Below are 11,158 nucleotides of genomic sequence, written 5' to 3'. Positions count from 1 at the left end.
ACCTACTACGATCTACTTCGACTAAATCCACGAGTAATAAAAATATGGATTTTTTCCATGGCGACCTTTTTTTACTCGCGGGCATTTTTCAGCATGCTGAAAAATAATCCGCGACCTAGCTGAGGCCTCAAGCACGCGGGTCTACTCTCGAGAATGCAGGAGAGTTACAAAGACCTCCTAGGACCTCGTGTGGACCATGCTGCAAGTATGAGTCGAGGGCAAACTCTTCTGAACTCACGGATTAGGTCGCCGCAGTGGGACAGCCCCTTAAGATTAACAGAGCTTAAAGATATTCGAACTTGACATGTAGGTCAGATGAATAAGCCAACAGGTTGGATACATATATATTTATTACAGTGTCCTGGATTTGTCCAGCAGAAACCATGTGTTGAATCTTTTGGTAAGGGATGGTGCTTGTAACGCTGCAATGATGTTCCGGGGATGGGAAGAATTAGAGCAGGATGCAATTTGGGGAATGACCAAAAATTACGAGGATGGTAGGTTTCTCTGATCATAATTAATGAGGATCGTTTAATCAACTGCTCCAATTATTTATTAATATTATGCCTCCCATGGTGATATACAACAACAACAATCAAATGAATCATTGAGGGTTTGTTGCAAAGTTTCTGGAAGGGTAGGAGGATAGCTCCCACAGGAAGAGCATTTAGATAGTTTTGACCAATATGCTTCTGAACCTTCTGAACCTTCTGAATTTGTAGTCGGCAGGGCAGTACTCTGCATATCGCCAACTTGGATGTGTTGTGCACACTAATGCCCCTGTCCCACTTAGGAAACCTGAACAGAAATCTCTGGAGACTTTGCGCCCCACCCAAGGTTTCCGTGTGGTTCCTGGAGGTTGCAGGTGGTTGCCGGTAGTGGAAGCAGGTAGGGAGACTGACAAAAACCTCCGGGAACTGCATGGAAACCTTGGGTGGGGCGCAAAGTCTCCAGAGGTTTCCGTTCAGGTTTCCTAAGTGGGACAGGGGCATAACGTGCTGTTAGTGCCCCCTTAAAACTGTCTAGTGAAGGTGATTTGACTATATTGTTTTCTAGTTTATTCCATTCTCTTAAGGTTCTTACAAAGAATGAGTTCTTATAAATATCTGCCCTGTCGAATGGGATTTCTATTTACATATCATTTCTCTTTCTTGTTCTCCTTTCTGTTGAGTATGTTATGTATCTATCTGCAGTTATGCCCACGGTCCCCTTTTAAATTTTGTACAACATGGCTAGTCTGTTCCTTGCCCTTGTTTCCAGCGTTTCACGCTCCAGGTTGGACAGCATCTGGCTGACACTGCTACCTCTAATGCAAACTTAACTAATAATCTAAAGGATGCTGGTGAAGAAAAACAGTGTGATACTCCACTGGATTACATTGCGGGCATGAATTGAGTAACATGGGAGTCTGGAATTGACGACATGTACTCAGATCTCTGCCTTAATAACATAATGGAACACATTCCATTGACGTGAAGGAATAACATCTCTGTCACTAGCAGTATTTACTGGCTAGCGTTTCTTGTAAGGTCAGCCGACGGTCGGTAGGTCAGGAATAAATCTGTCCAACAATATGCACTAGAAACATCAGCACAGGAACCAAAGGCATGGGCAACTAAATTTTTTTTATCTCAGAGCAATTTGGAAGGCTTAAGCCAGGATTAAGCCACAATAAACAGGGTTAGAAGAGCAATTATGGTTTGGCTTGGATATGAAAATGTAACCTTACCAGAATACTGAATAGAGGTATTGAATTAAGTTGACCAGTCACAAAAGCATTGTTATACTAATCGAGTCATAGAGTGATACAGAGTGGAAACAGGCCCTTTGACCCAACCTGCCCACAGTGGCCAACATGTCCTAGCTACACTAGAGTCATAGAGTGATACGGTGTGGAAACAGGCCCTTCGACCCAACTTGCCCATACTGGCCAACATGTCCCAGCTGCATTAGTCCCACCTGCCCCATGTTTGGTCCATATCCCTCCAAACCTGTCCTATCTATGTTCCTGTCTAACTGTTTCTTAAACTTTAGGATAGTCCCAGCCTCAACTACCTCTTCTGGCAGCTTGTTCCATACGCCCACCACCGTTTGTTGAAAAAGTTAACCCTCAGATTCCTATTAAAACTTTTCCCCTTCACCTTGAACCTGTATCCTCTGATCCTCAATTCACCTAATCTGGGCAAGAGACTCTGTGCATCTACCTGATCTATTCCTCTCATGATATTATATACTAAGAAAAAGATATTCACTTACAAAAGAGAATAATAAATGATGGGCAGTGACTCATCATGGTGGTACGTTGACTTGAATATTGAAATTCAATGCAAGCGGGTAAGATCATCTCTGACCCCTCTCACCATGGCCACAAACTCTTTGAATCACTTACCTCTGGAAGGCAACTGTCAAAGCTGCCACAGTCAGACATAAACAGCTTTTTTCCCCACAAGTGGTAGCTCTACTCAATAACCAAAAATATGTAGCCTCCTTTTGCTCTGGTAGTTTATTTAATTCACATGTTTAATCGATAATGTTTTATTATTAATGTTTTATGTGTCATTCCTAACTGTCACTGTATGTCATGTTGTCACTTGCGGGCGGAGCACCAAGGCAAATTCCTTGTATGTGAATACTTGGCCAATAAATTATTTCATTCATTCATTCATTCATTCGAAATCCATTCACGGATTAGAATCCCATCATATATTCTGCTTGTGATACATCTTCTCATTTGTGTGTATTGAGGTCAAGAGGTCTGTGCCACGAATAGAGATGGAAAAAAACTAGCTGAGTTTAGCAAAAGTAACAGTAACATATGAAGGCCTGCTCCTGCTTGAGGTAAGATGTTAGGTACAAGATGTACTAGCTCAGCAGCAACAGGAGAAGCTTGATTTCTAAAGAAGTCAAAACTTCAGTCAGAGTCAAAGAGTGGTACAGCATGGAACTGGACCCTTCAGAGCTACTTGCCCATGCCGAATAAAATGCCCCATGCATAGTAGTCTCACCTGCCCACATCTCTCTAAATCTTTTCTATCCATGTACCTAACTAAATATCTTTAAAATGTTGTTATAGTTCCTGTCTCAACTGCCTCCTCTGGCAGCTCACTCCATATGCCCACCACCCTCTATATGAAAAAGTTGCCCCTCAGATTCCTATTACATCTTTCCCTTCTCACCTTAAGCCTATACCCTCTGGTTCTTGATTCCCCTACTTTGGGTAACGGAGTATGTGCATTCACCCTATCTATTCCCCTCATGATTTTATACACCTCTATAGGATTGCCCCACAGCCTCAAGTGCTCCAAGGAATAAGGTCCAAGCCTGTCCAACCTCTCCCGTTAGCTCAGATCCTCATGTCCTGGCAACAACCTTGTAAATCTTCTCTGCACCATTTTCAGTTTAACAACTTTTGGGCAGCACAGTGTTAGAGTTGCTGCCTTGCCGCTCCAGAAACCCGGGTTCGATCCTGACCAAGGGTGTTGGCTGTATGGAGTTAGTACATTCTCCCTGGGACCACGTGGGTTTTCTCCAGGTCCTCCCACACTCCAAACATGTACAGGTTTGTAGGATAATTGGCTTTGGTAAAAATGAAAACTTGTCTCTAGTGTATAGAATAGTGCTGGGTGATCGCTGGTTAGTGCAGACCTGGTGGGCTGAAGGGCCTGTTTCTGCACTGTACATCCAAAACTGAACATAATACTCCAAATGTGGCCTGATCAATGTCTTGTACAATTGTAACATATCTCAACTTTTATACAATACCCTGACTGACAAAGGTATTGAAATCCTTTTTGACCAACCTCTCTGCCTGTGATGCCTCTTTCAGGGAAATATGTACCTGCATTGATAGATCCCTGTGCTCTACAACACGTCCCAGAGTCCTGCCTATCACTTTGAAGAGCTGCCCTGGTTTTAATCTTTCCAACATGCAACACCTTGCACATATCTGTATTACACTCCGTTCTCCATTCCTCCGCCTACTTGCCAAACGGATCCTATAATTTTTATCTACTATAATTTTTGATAACCATCTTCACTATCTACAGTACGATACAACCCACCTTAGTTAAGGGCCTGTCCCACTGTACGAGGTAATTCAAGAGTTCTCCCGAGTTTTCCCCTGATTCAAACTCGGAGAATGTCCATAGCGGGTCCGTAGGAGTTCGTGGATGTCTCGTAGCGGCTCGTACGAGTAACGGCAGGTACTCGGGGAAATCCGGGAAATTCGTTACGTTTTTTCAACACTGTGAAAAATGTCCACGAGTAAAAAAATACTTGTGATGAAAGAAATTTGTACTTTTTACTGTCGGCGACAACTGAAGGCAATTCAGTCGCCGGTACCTGTCGCCGGTTGACATAGGTTGCCGTGGATAGTCGCCAATGCAGGGTGATGACTTCACTGAAGTCAGAACCCCGGCGACAACCAGCGACAGCACCTACGACAGGAGAAGATAAGCTACATCAAGCCCACAGTCGGCTAAATGTTTTGAACATTTCAAAATCCAGGGGCGACCAGAAAAACGTTACGACTCTTTAGGCGACTTGAGGAGACTACTCACGACCATACAGGCATCACCCTGCGACCATGTGGCGACAGCCTAGTCGCCTGTAGTCGCCGGGAAAAATCGCCTATGTGGGACAGAAGCTTAATATAGGAAATTTGGTGGTTCAGATTTTTATCTCAACAAGCTATAAAAGAAACACGGGCTCTGTATATATACAAAAGTGATGAGAATAGAATGCGTGACAGAGCGAGAGAGAGAGATATAATTGCTAAACTTGAATCATATTTTTTTTCTCCAGCCTCCTCTTTTCGACTATCCACATCTATACTATTCACACTACAGCAATCGGCAAGGCCTCATGTGTCAAGGTTGTACTCAGAGCCTTTGAAAATGCAAGAAGGCATTGCATTGACAGGCATTAGAGAGAGTGCACTCAATACATGGCAAAGATTTGAAGCTTCCATTTTCCCCACCTAAAATGGAACCTCATTCTCAAGATGTAATTCTATTGAAGATGCTTCCCCTGAAACCACATTGAAGTAAAAACCCATTATAAATGGAGTCCATTATAACCATTGAAATTGTGTCTGATTATTTAGAAGGTAATTGAAAATTATTAATTCGTAACATATCAAAATTGTATAAAAACATTCTGCCCTCTGGCATTTTCCCTGTTTGAACTTGTTTATGACTATACTATATATAATATGATTGGACTAGATTGCAAGTAAACAAAGCTTTTCATTGTGCACCTATTTTGTAGAATAATACGCCAATACTAACACCAGTTGACACAGATACCAAACAGAAGACAAGGTTCTGCATGGTAGTTTGCTCTTAGATTGCATGGGATCCAAGGAAAGAAAGCTGAATAGATAGACAATTGGCTTCATGGAAGGAAGCAGAGGGTAATGATGGAAGGTTGCTTTTCGGACTGGAGGTCTGTGACCAGTGGTACGTTCAGGATTTGGTGTTAGGCCCATTGATGTTTGTCATCTATATCAATGATTTAGATGAGAACGTACATGGCAATGTTAGCTAGTTTGCAGAGGACACAAAAGTGGGTGATATTGTGGATAGTGAAGATGGTTGTGAAAAATTGCAGCAAGATCTTGATCAGTTGGGCAGGTGGGCTGAGGAATTGGGAGGTCATGTTGCAATTACGTAAGGCATTGGTGAAGCCATATTTAGAGTACTATGTTAAGTTTTGGGTAACATGTTGTCAGGCTGGTAAAGTGTGCAGAGTAGATTTACAAGAATGCTGCCAGGACTCTGGGGCCTGAGCTATAGGGAGAGGTTGAGCAGGCTAGGACTGTTTCTTGGAGAGCAGTAAGATGAGGGGTGATCTTACAGAGGTGTACAAAATAATGAAAAGAATAGATCGGGTCAACGCACCGAGTCTCTTGCCCAGAGTTAGGGAATTGAGAACCAGAGGATATAGGTTTAAGGTGAGGGGTATCTGAGCGGTAACTTTTTTTACACAAAGGGTTGTAGGTGTATGGAATAAATGTTGGCACTATTGCAATGTTTAAGAAACATTTAGACAGGTACATAGAGAAGATAGGTTCAGAGGGATACTAGAATAAGTGGGAACCGTTGGGTCCCATTCTCACATGGGAGGCCTGGTCCCCCAACGCAATATTCCACCACTCATGCATAGCATCCAACTGTGCAGGCGCAGCGGACAGGTTCCCGTTGTGATGCTCCTGATCCCCCCCCCCATCCTCACCTCATCCCCCCACCCACTCCGCCCTTTGCGCTTACCCCCCCACGCATTCATTCCATCCCCCCTCAACACCGCCCATCCACTCTTAGCGGCTCTCCGGCAGCGCAGCCATTCCCGCACATTGGGTTCCCACTGTGACGTAGAACACGGAGGTATTACTGCGCAGGCGCAGCTGACGGGCCCGGCAAGTGTAAAAGGAATTTATTAAAGCTTAAAATGTGAATAACTCTTAAAATATAACAACAATTTAAACGTTAAAGATAAGATTTATTTAGTCTATTCTTTCTTGTTGGGTCTCTTTTTGCATTCTGCAGCCGGGAGGGGGGGGCGGCTTCAGGCTGTCGGGGGCCGGTGGGGGGAGCGTCCTGCAGCCGGGGGAGGGGGACGGCTTCAGATGGGGCCTGTCGGGGGCCGGTGGGGAGGGAGGAGTGCTGCAGTGGCCTGCCACTGCCGGGGCCTACTGCTGCCTACCCTTCCCACTGCCATGACCTGCTGCTGCCGCTGCCTATCGCTATCGTGGCCTGCCGCTGCTGCTCCCCACCGGCGTCAGGCGGGGACTGATGGGGAGCATCTTGCAGCTGGGGTTGGGGACTGCTTCAGGCGGGGGCCGGTGGTGGGGAATGTCCTGCAGCGGTGGAGAGGGTGTGTGGGCAGGGGGGGGGGGGGGGATAGGGATAGTGTGTGGGCAGGAAGCGTTCTGCAGCTGAGGACGGGGACGGATTGAGGCGGGGGCTGATGGAGGCTGTGGGAGCGTCCTGTAGCCGGGGGAGGGGGACGGCATCAGGCGGGGGGGGAGGGGGGGTGGGTGAGTGTGGGCAGTGGGGGTGGAAGGGATGTGTGGGGGGAGCGGGGTGCGTGGGCGGGTAGTTGTGGGGGGGAGGGTGTGTGTGTGGGTGGGAGAGAAGGGAGGTGTTTGGGCGGGTGGGGGTGGTACAGCTTCACTCAGTGGCTCCCGGCCCTGGCTCCAGCGCACTCAACGGCTCCCGGCCCTAGCTCCAGCCGCACTCAGCGGCTCCCGGCTTTCGGTTCATCGTGGTGGTCGTCGCAGACTCAGCCCTGCCCCATTCTCCACACTCTGCTCACTCCGCTCCTTCAGCTTTGTTCTCAGCCTCACTCAGCGACACCTGGCCCCACTCAGTGGCTCCCGGCCCCACTCAGCGACTCCCAGCTCCCGGCTCTCGGCTCGTCGTGGTGGTCACTGCAGACACAGCCCTCCACGTTCTGCACACTCTGCTCACTCCTCTCCTTCAGCTTTATTCTCCTCGCCGCCAGTGATTGACAGCGGGTGCTGGAAGGAGTGTCGCCGTCCTGGCGAATGACAGGAGAGAAGACCAATCTGCTGACAGAAGAGGAGATCAATCTGCACATGCGCGGTTTTTACGATTTTTAAACCTTATTACCTTTTGTAATATTCCACCGATTGGAACAAAACTTGGTGCACTTGCAGCACAGGAGAATGGCGAGTAAGGTGGCGCTATCGGGTACTGTTTTCACGCAAATGTGAAAACAACGCAAACCGAAGAGCACAAGATGAGAGTTTTAGTTATGTACTAGATAGATACTAGATATATGGGCAGGCAAGTGGGACCAGTGTAGCTGGAATATGTTTGTCAGTGTGGGCAAGTTGGGCCAAAGAGCCTGTTTCCACACTGTATGACTCTAAGATGTTTAATGGTGTGGGGGCAGTGTATGCTTCATAGCATCATCGGTGTATTGACTCCTTCCCCACAAAAACACATGAGCTCTTAGTGGGTTGAGCAAAAGGATAGGGTATCCTAATCTCTTGGCCTCAATGGAAGGGAATTTATCACAAATAAAACATTCTGGCCTATTAATAGATTTTTTTAATTGAAATCCTTCAGTATTTTTAAGATGAGAGAGGCAAAGTTTAACTTTGTTCCAGTTCCATGTGTTTTTATTAAGGGCTTGTCAGAATTATTTAAATTGGTAGACTTCTCCTTGACACTTGATATGTTACCAGGAGCAGTGACGAGGATAACATCATGCTGAACCTGGCACATACTGCAGGATCAAAGACCCCTAGGTTTTCAAGCCATCCCTCCGTCACAGCAAAAGGATTTTAATTGTGATTCAGCGCCAGCAGCCTCATCTTTAAATCAGAAGGCCATCGGTTCATCTTGCTCTCATGCACACAATCAAGTGATATTTCAGTACAGTTCTGACTGAGAGCAAAGCTGTCAGCCATCATCTGTCCTTGAAGATTCTATACTGCCATTTGATGAAGAGAGGTTCCCTTCATCGGCAATGTTTGTTGCTCAACCAACACGTACGCAGTTTGGCCAGTCATTTGTCTTGGTACTTTCTGTAGGGCCACACTGTGCAATTTTCCTGATATATTTGCAACTTTACTAAACAAACAACTCAAAGAAATGCCATTTGTTGTAAAGAGCGTTTCAGCTCATGAAACTGATATATAGCTCCAAACTTTTAATATTTTCCACATGGTAGAATTTCCACACGGTAGAATCTTCAATAGCAATAAGTCTGAAGAAGGGTCTCGAGATGCTGGGTGTCACACTAAGTTACTCCATCTTTTTGTGTCCATCTTCTACAATTGCGCCTTCCGTCAAACATAAAATAACTGCATTCGTTCATAGAAATAAGTCAGGTGTATGATCATTCATAAAACTAGTAGCAACTGTACCATCAGCCAAACAAGGCCGCACCATCACAAAAATAACAGCTCCTGCACAATTAAGCACACCAGCTGCACTTGAAACATGTAGCTCTTCACTGAATCTACGAAAAGCAATCTATCATGAAAGCTTTTCACTGTACCTCAGTACAGGTGACAATAAACTAAACTAAATCCTGACTTAATTTAATACAGAGGAGATCATTATGGGAGGAAAAATAGGGAAGGTTCACAAGTTATGGTAGAATTTGGTCATTCGGCCCATCGAGCATACTCCGCCATTCGATCATGGTGCCTCCTAATCTCTGCCACTTAATCCCATTTTCCTGCCTTCTCCCCATAACCCTTGACACCCGTTCTAATCCAGAATTTGTCTATCTCTGCCTTAAAAATATCCACTTAGAGTATATGTAGGCCAGATGATTAAACTTAAGAAGGAGTAGAGGAGTGGAAGTTGGAGGCTCAACTGCACAAACTTTAAAAAATAGGGGACACGTTGAAAAATCTGGAAATATTCTATGTAGAATACCACAGGCACAGTGTATGGTGTAAATTTGTAATTTACGCCCTATGCTAATTTTGATCAATTTTTCATTCCCACTGTCAGTGGAGAAAGAAATACCAATAATTCAAACAGCAAGGTAATTTACATCAACCACTCTCTGCAACATAGAGGTCTCAATTATTTTGCTTGTCGTCTTCAACTGGTCGCCTGAAGGACGTAAACAAGGTCTCATTAGCACAGGCAATTTGTAGTTATAGGTTATCAATGGAGTTTAGAAGCTGCTAATGGTAGACTGTGGGCCATGCACAGTCCGGTACTGATGTTGATTGGCTTCACCAGTTGTCCTTAAATAACAACTGCTGATCCCCGACAAAGCATTTCAAACTAACTTGTTATAACTTTCATGATGAGGCTTGGAAGGAATTTAATACTGGTTAAGTTTCAGGTGGAACCTATTAGTAGGGTTGCCAACTTTCTCACGCCCAAATAAGGGACAAAAGGTCAAAATAAGGGATAAATTCCCAAAGGCAATTTGTTGACCGACTCGGCCGTGGCTGGGTGAATGATGAGTTGGCCCAGGTGCTGGACTGCACACAAAGCCCAGCCGGCGGGCCAGCTGAGGAGTTTTGGCCCGGGCGCGCGATGTCGCGAGAATAGTCCGGCACCCCATCCAACTCATGAACCGATGATCGCCCATGAGAAGGAGGGCTGGTGATGTCGGCGGTAAGCGAAGGTCCGAAGGTCGGACAGCTGGCCGGGCTGCCAACTGACAGGGCCACGGGCAAGACACTGCTGCTGCACTCCATGGGCTGCACTACATCGGGGCGGGTGAGGCAGGGCCGGACGCGGCACTCCGACCCGACAGTCCCCTCGACCTGAGCAGTAGCAGTCAAATAGGGGACAAGGGCGGTCTCGTATGGGACAAACCAATTTAGCCCAATATACGGGATGTCTCGGCAAATACGGGACAGTTGGCAACCCTACCTATTAGGCAAGTATCAAAATGCTGGAGTAACTCAGCGGGACAGGTAGCATCTCTGGCGAGAAGGAATGGGTGATGTTTGGGATCAAGACCCTTCCTCAGAAGGCAAGAATTGACTACTTTTACCCACAACTCAGTAGAAGAGCTTTAAGTTATAACATTAGAAATATATTAAATTTTCACACACAGTCCTATCAGCAACAATTAAATATGAGCAATTTTAAAATCTGAAAGTAGACTACAAAACATAATTTATGATTCACTGAAGGGTTTTAGTCAATTCGAATAAATGCTTGTTGCATCTGAGTCAATATTGGTTCAGCAATGAAACAGTGCCAGGAGATTATAAGGATGGTCTAAACATTGTTAATCTCCTGGATATCTAGTGAAAAAAAAACATTCCAATGGGTAAAATTGTACCTTGCACACAGAAAGATGATTGTGATTGTTGGATTTCAATCATCCCATCCCAGGCCATTACTGCAGTTCCTCAGACCCATATCCAAGCCTAAACACTGCTAGGCTGCCTCATCAAAGCCATCTTCTGGTGGCTTTCTTCCACCAGAAGATTATATGTGGGGATGCTGAATGACGATTGCATAATATTCAATTCCATTCCTACTCACTTGTCAAGGAGCTATGAAGGAACTGCAAATGCTGGTTTAAACCGAAGATAGACACAAAATGCTGGAGTAACTCAGCAAGAGACAGGCAATACCTATGGAGAGAAGGAATGGACGACGTTTTGGGTTGAGACCTTTCTACAGACCCAGTCTGAAGAAGG

This window comes from Amblyraja radiata, chromosome 6 (genome assembly GCF_010909765.2).
Source record: "Amblyraja radiata isolate CabotCenter1 chromosome 6, sAmbRad1.1.pri, whole genome shotgun sequence".
NCBI lineage: Eukaryota > Metazoa > Chordata > Chondrichthyes > Rajiformes > Rajidae > Amblyraja > Amblyraja radiata.
This window is presented reverse-complemented; position numbering follows the sequence as displayed.